Below are 6,866 nucleotides of genomic sequence, written 5' to 3'. Positions count from 1 at the left end.
ACAGAAGAGGGACCTGGAGATAATTTTTAAGAATAGTGGATCAGCTACTTATGTTTCAGAACATGATTGTCCCGTCCTATTTTTCATAATTAGCATATAAGTGACATGAGCAAATTTGAGGGGCTAAGATTGAGACCATGAATGTCTTATCTTGGAGGAGAATTCCACCATAACTGGAGAGAGATCTTCAAGGAATGAACAAAGGTCAGAACCAGAGTTGAAAGGCTGGGTCATTTGAGATTGTACCTAAGGAATCTGCTTTTCTATGGATTATGCATCTATGATAGTTTAGCCAAAGGATTGGTTCTACTTTTTGGATTACTGTCAGTTGAAATGTTTTACGTTGTTTTAGCTCATTATAACAACAGCAATGTCTTCTTACTTTTCACTGTGATTATTATTTTCCATCATGATATCATTTCTACTCTTAATCATTAAAACTTTCATGAATGTGATTTGTGTGTGCTTTCTGGAATATTTTTGAGGGGTTTTTTAATGGTATTTTTAATGGTATTTGTTAAGTACTTACTAGTACTATGTGCCAACCCAGTAAAATCAGGTAGGACAAAGTCCCTGTTCCGCATAGGGCTGACAGCCTTAATCCCCACTTTACATATGAGATAACTAACACACAGAGAAGTTAAGTGATTTGCCCCAGGTCACCCAGAAAAGAAGTGGTAGAGCTGGAATTTGAACCCAGGTCCTCTGACTCCCAGGACTGTGCTCTTTCCATTAGCCACACTGCTTCCAGGACAAAATATTGTCCTGCAGTACTTTGCATGTGCAGCACAGGTAGTTTGATGTCTAAAACCTATTGTCCATTACTGATAAGGAATTTGCATGAAATGCTTTTAGTGTACCTCCAGAAGCTGACAATCTATTTTGAAAATTAATTTTAGGCAGTGATGGCTTCCTACGAGCTTTGAAGAGTCTATTAGCAAGTCAATAATATATAAATTGCATTCTTTTCTCATGTTGTTTTTATTTTCCAATAACCAAATTTACTTTCAGTTTGAGTCAGCAGCCAAATGGGTTCACTGAATGCAAAACAGTGTACACTAGGTTTCTCCCATATTATGTCCAAATAGCCCCAAAGTAAACTCTTTAATAATACTGTATACTTTTATAAAATAACTTTCTAAAGATTTTCTGCTGCACTGATTATCCTGCTCCATGAAAATAGCCTTTGATAATACTCATACTTTATCATATCTGAAACAAAATCAGAAATTCAAAAACACAGCTTTTGAACATTAAGAACTGTACGAAGCTTGATTATTTGAAAAGGAACAGTAATGAGTAAGAGTAGAAGAATTATTCAGTGGTAAGAACCAGCCCACTCCTCTTTTTATTTCCAATTGAATATATCTTCATTGCCATCAATTTTGTGACCCTTTACATATTCAAATAGCTTGGTGTTACAATAATAGCCATTAACATCAATAGTATTTCCTGAGGACTTAGTACCTGCATAAATAGGTGCCAATTTTTTATTTTGAGAATGAGACAAAAAGGGATGGCTTTTGGATGGCACTAAGTGGGTTAGAGTTTGGGAGCGATAGGCAAATTCAAAGGGCAAAGGCATGAAAGACACCATTTTTGACTTTTCCATCCCTGATGGGAAACTTGGGTTTTTTTTACAGAGAGCTGGGATGAGTGAGACTGACTATCTAGCTCAAAAGGCTATGGGGGCATTTGCATAGAATTGGCACCTACATGTTCATGTAAATGGTTATAGCCAAACTAGATTTATTCTACTGTTGCTTTTCCAGTTTGCATGAAAGGTTATCTGTTTTCTTCTTGATATAAGAATTGTTTTAGGTTAAAAATGTGTATATGATTAATATGTTCTAATGGTAAGTATTTCTACATGTTAAATGTTTTGAACAAGGAAATATGAAAAGAAATGTCCCATAACAAGAATAACAGATAATGACTTATTAGGCACGAATTAAAGAAAAACACAGTTCCATAATGAGTTTACAAATTCAACTTTCAATACACACACATCATCCAATAGAATACAGCTACTTTAATTGTTTTACAAAGCCTAACAAAATATCATTGAGAAGCAGTATGGCCTAGTGGTTAGAGCACAGACCTGGGAGTCAGAAGGACCTGGGTTTTAATCCTGGCTCTGCCATTACCTTGGGCAAGTCACTGAACTTCTCCATTGTCTGTTATCCCATCTGTAAAATGGGGAATAAGGCTGAGAGCTCCACGTGGGTCAGGGACTGTGTTCAACTGATTAATCTCTATCTACCCCAGTGCTTAGAACAGTGCTTGGAACATAGTAAGCGCTTAACAGATGTCATAAAAACAACTCGGGTAATTACCCAAAAAAAGCACCTATCCAATCTTATGAACACACATAATAAAAAATGTTGACATCAGCATAAGACTGCAATAGCTCTAAGGAAATTGCTGAGGTTTCTCTCCCTGTTTCATGACATTTTCAAATCCTCTGTTCTATGGGTATCACCCATAGATGTTGCCAACTTGTACTTCCCAAGCGCCTAGTACAGTGCTCTGCACACAGTAAGTGCTCAGTAAATATGATTGATTGATTGATTGATTGATCACCCAATTTTTAATTGCAAAACATCTGGCTGATCTGCTACTGCTGCCTCCAAGCTGTCCATGGTTATGCCAAAGTGATCAATATATCTATTGTGTCTTCAAACCATCACTTCTGTCATCCATGTTTCACTTCCCCATTTTAATTCACCAGACAACAGTTGACTGTTTAGCCTGCTGTCATGTCCACCCAGGAAAGGATTTATGCAACATACCAGTACCTCATTGTTTGCGATCCTTTCTTACTCCTGGATGTTGAAACTGCTTATAAGTGGCACCTGTATTAAGACCTCCCATATAAAAGGTTCAACTCCACGACTGCTCTATAGGGTTTAGGTTTAATCTGATTCTTGGTGTCACACTCTGTGTCAGTATCCCAAAGGAAATGGAAGTCTTCATGATATAATTTTCTAATGCTTTGTCTGTCCTTGAATCATTTACTCCTTGGTGATCAATCAATCAGTGATAGTAAGCTCATTGTGGGCAGGGAACATGTCTGCTAATTCTGTTGTGGTCTCCCAAGGGCTTAGTACAGTGCTCTACACATAGTAAATGTTCAATAAATATGATTGAATGAATAAATACAATTGATTGATATTTACGGAACATACTGTGTGCAAAAGACTGTGTGCATAGCACTTGGGAGAGTAAGGAGCTTACAGTCCAGCGAGGGAGACAGACATTACAATAAATTATGGAAATGTACAAAAGTGCTGTGCGGCTGAGGGTGGGGTGAATATCAAGTCCTTAAAGGGTATAGATCCAAGTGCATCTGTGGGGCAGAAGGGAGAGGGGCTAGGGGAAATGACTTTCCTGCCCATTTTCACCAATGGTAGTAGTAATAGCATTTATTAAGTATACACAGGTGGGAATTAGACACATTGCTGTCCCTCAGAGGGCTCACAATGATGAGGAAAGGATCAGACTGTGGTAGCCAAATCAAGGCTCTGAGGGCTTATACTCTATATAGCCACATGCTGAGTTCTGTAGAGTATAAAAATGGACTGGACTTGTAGAAGGTTCTGCAAAACCATAAGACCAGCCTGTTACAAAGACAGCTTCTGGCTGCATGTCAAATAGAAAGTTCATTGTATACTCGTGGTTCCAAGGCCACTGTTTGAACTAAAAATGTGATAAAACAGAATGAAGAGAAAAGAAACCTGAAGATATTGCTGTAACAAGCAGAAACAGTTTAGAAACTGGGTCAGATGCCTAAAGGTAAGTGAGATTATAGAACACAGAGGCAGGAAGTGAGGGAATATTTTTGCCATAGGGTGGGAGGCTACTGGGGTAAACTAAGAAATCATCTACTTTGGAGGAGCTGAAGCAAGCTATGAGAAGAAAGTAACAGGTGGATGAAAAGACCCATTAGAAGCCCATGGATGCATAAATAACTATAAACAACACACCTCAAAGTATAAACACCTGGCTTCTAGCTGGAGCATGGAACTAAGGAAAAATTTGCATTTTCTGATTTGATTACTAGCACAACCTTGTTTCTGATATAAGGTTTGCTTGATTCCAATTGCTATTCATTATTTTAGTAAATACCTAAATTGCCATTCTTTAATTTTAGGGTTTTTAAAAATTGTATCTCCTTGTATAAAGAAGGAAAGCCTGTGCATCGTGCTCTGGTTATAACTCATCCATAACATAAACTACAATACCTAGAGAACAGTTAGGATTAAAAAAGTCCCTCCAGGCACAGTTTTCAGCCCTAGAGCCAAACACAGTCAGGTAGTCGAGCTCTGATTGATTCCAGTTGCTAGGGGGCTTTAACTGTATGTCACAGGATGGTGGTAGCAGTTTGAGTAATTCCAGTGTGCTGTTGCCGGGAAATTTTCTTGCAGGAATGTGGAAGTTTGGGGACCTCAAGATTACAATAAATTCCAACAACCTGGATTAGGGAGAGTCGCTGGAGGTGGCAGGAGGTAAGTAGCCCTGGGGTAAGTTTGTTGTGGGCAGGGAATATGTCTGTCATATTGTGTTGTACTCTCCCAAGTGCTTAGTACAGTGCCCTGCACACAGAGAGCACTTAATAACTATGATTGATTGCCTGACAGTGAAGGAAAGCAATCCAGGGGTACAGCAGACTAGGTTTTTCCAATTCTAATGCAGCCAGACATATTATTATTGAACCATCTCTATTATCTTAGTAAACCTTTCAGAAAAGGCAAACATTTTTAGTATTTGTCAACAGTTGCTATGGTCAGTCACTTTTTAAAACATTTCCGAGATATAAAGATCTCAAAATCATTCATGAGCACCGTGCCTCTGAGGGCAATATTTCATACATTACTCTGTTCAATAGACTTTGATATTCTTTGGGAGAATCTTCTACTGCCTCACAGATTTTACTTATGATATTTTACCCTAAATTAAACATTTAGCTGAAAATATACTGCTCTGTGATTTAGGCCTAAAAAGCTGGCTTGTGTGACATAAGATTTTAACTAACGTTTCTGAGAGATGGTAGTCTTGATAATTGAATTTGTTGGATACTAATAAAGTATTCATAACTACAGGCATATAACTAAAGTTCCTGGCCTATGAACTTATAATTTCTATTTGGCATTCATGCACAGCTCCTCTCAGCATGGCACTTGGAGAGTTTCTAGTACCCCACCAGTCTCAGCTATGAGAGGGAGAGTCAAGCAGAGGCCTACCCATTCCATTCCTAGCTTGGGCAGTGGTTAACGAGTGGAAGGCAATCTGCTACAAGTCAAAGCTCACCCGTGCTGGGCAGCAGCAGCATGGGAGAGAGTCGAGGGCGGAGACCCAAGTGCGGAAGACGGCAACGGTAAATCACTTCAATATTTTTATCGAGCAAACTCTATGGATACAGTACCAGAACAACTGCTGATGGAGGTGGGCCATTCTGGGAGAGTTGTGTACATGGAGTCGCTATGGGTCAGAAATGACTCGACAGCATAAGACATGACAAGATTCATACATATTACAAATGAAGGAAATGATTATTATTCAGAGAAAATCTGAATATGTATAAGCAATATGGTACTGTTAATAAAATAATTTAACATGATACTAGATTGTATTAATAGAAATGTGTCATTCAAGGTGTATAAAGTAATCATTTCATTATACTCTTCTTTGGTCATACATTTATTAGAATACTGAGTACACTTTTTGGTCACTAGAGTTTGAAAAGAATATGAAGAAACTGAAGGAAGCCAGGAAAGTGTGACAAAAATGATTAAAGGAATGAAAAATAAAAATAAAAGGTTGTTTAGCCATTAAAAGGGCTTTTCTAGAGAAGATGCTAGTGGGCTATTCTTCATGTCCTTTGTGGAGTAAATAAAATATAGGATTGTTAAAGCATGAATGAACAGCATATTCTTATTATCATCATCATCATCAGTTAATTATTCTGGCAGTTATTAAGTGCTTATTGTCAGGTTGGAAAAAAGAGATTATGAGATTGCATGCAATAGGAGTCCCTGTCTCATATGGAGCTCATAATCTACCTTAACCCCATTTTAAGATGAGGGAACTGAGGAACAGAGAAGTTAATCTACTTGCCCAATGTCGCATAGTAGGCCAGTGGCGTACCAGGTCTCCTGACTACCAGTCCGTTGCTTTGTCCATCAATTTGGTCAAATGGTAATGTTACACACTGCCACACACTGTTAACCCTTACAAGGATAAGCTGACCATCTTGTTTAAATTTGTTGCCTCATATCTATTATTGCATCAGTGAATAAAGTGTTGTCTAGAGAGTAATAGTCCTGGTTATATGTCATGTTTGCAGGATCAAATTGGTCCATAACTTTAGTGGTCTTTATCACCATCCTCATGACCACCATCACGGTTATCACCAGTGTAGACATACTCTGCATTATAGCCACCCTATGATTCAACCTATATTTTTTGATGACTTACCCCACACATCCATCCAGCTAGCCCTAATGTTCCAGCCGAGTGTCATAGGTAATTAAGCCCCTCCTTGCTCCCTCCCCAAGAGGGATGAAATTAAAGCCACCAAGAATGAATGGTATTTGGAAGAAACTCTTCCCATGGTTTGTATCATATTTTCAAGGCATAGAAGAGAAATTTGAGCTTGGGCAACAACTTCACACAGAAATGGATGCTATACATAACCATGAGCTAGTTGATCTCATTGAAAAGAATCATGGTCCAAGGAGGGGCTCACTGAATGTCAAAAATCCAATTCATTATTGTAAGATGCCAAAAGAAATTAAGATAGTTATGGATATAACTAATAACAATAACAATAATGTTTGCTAAGTACTTACTATGTGACAAGGACT

At 38.2% G+C, this 6,866-nt stretch overlaps 1 non-coding gene across 1 annotated transcript; it reads left to right on the top strand.

The window, feature by feature from the left end:
- The first annotated feature begins 5,162 nt into the window (after positions 1 to 5,162).
- Positions 5,163 to 5,300, top strand: LOC119948624. The gene has a single exon (XR_005457008.1). It is a non-coding gene; the product is annotated as a small nucleolar RNA SNORA7 (small nucleolar RNA).
- Positions 5,301 to 6,866: the final 1,566 nt, after the last annotated feature.

The sequence above is a fragment of the Tachyglossus aculeatus genome, chromosome X4, assembly GCF_015852505.1.
Source record: "Tachyglossus aculeatus isolate mTacAcu1 chromosome X4, mTacAcu1.pri, whole genome shotgun sequence".
Classification (NCBI taxonomy): Eukaryota; Metazoa; Chordata; class Mammalia; order Monotremata; family Tachyglossidae; genus Tachyglossus; species Tachyglossus aculeatus.
This window is presented reverse-complemented; position numbering and strand designations above follow the sequence as displayed.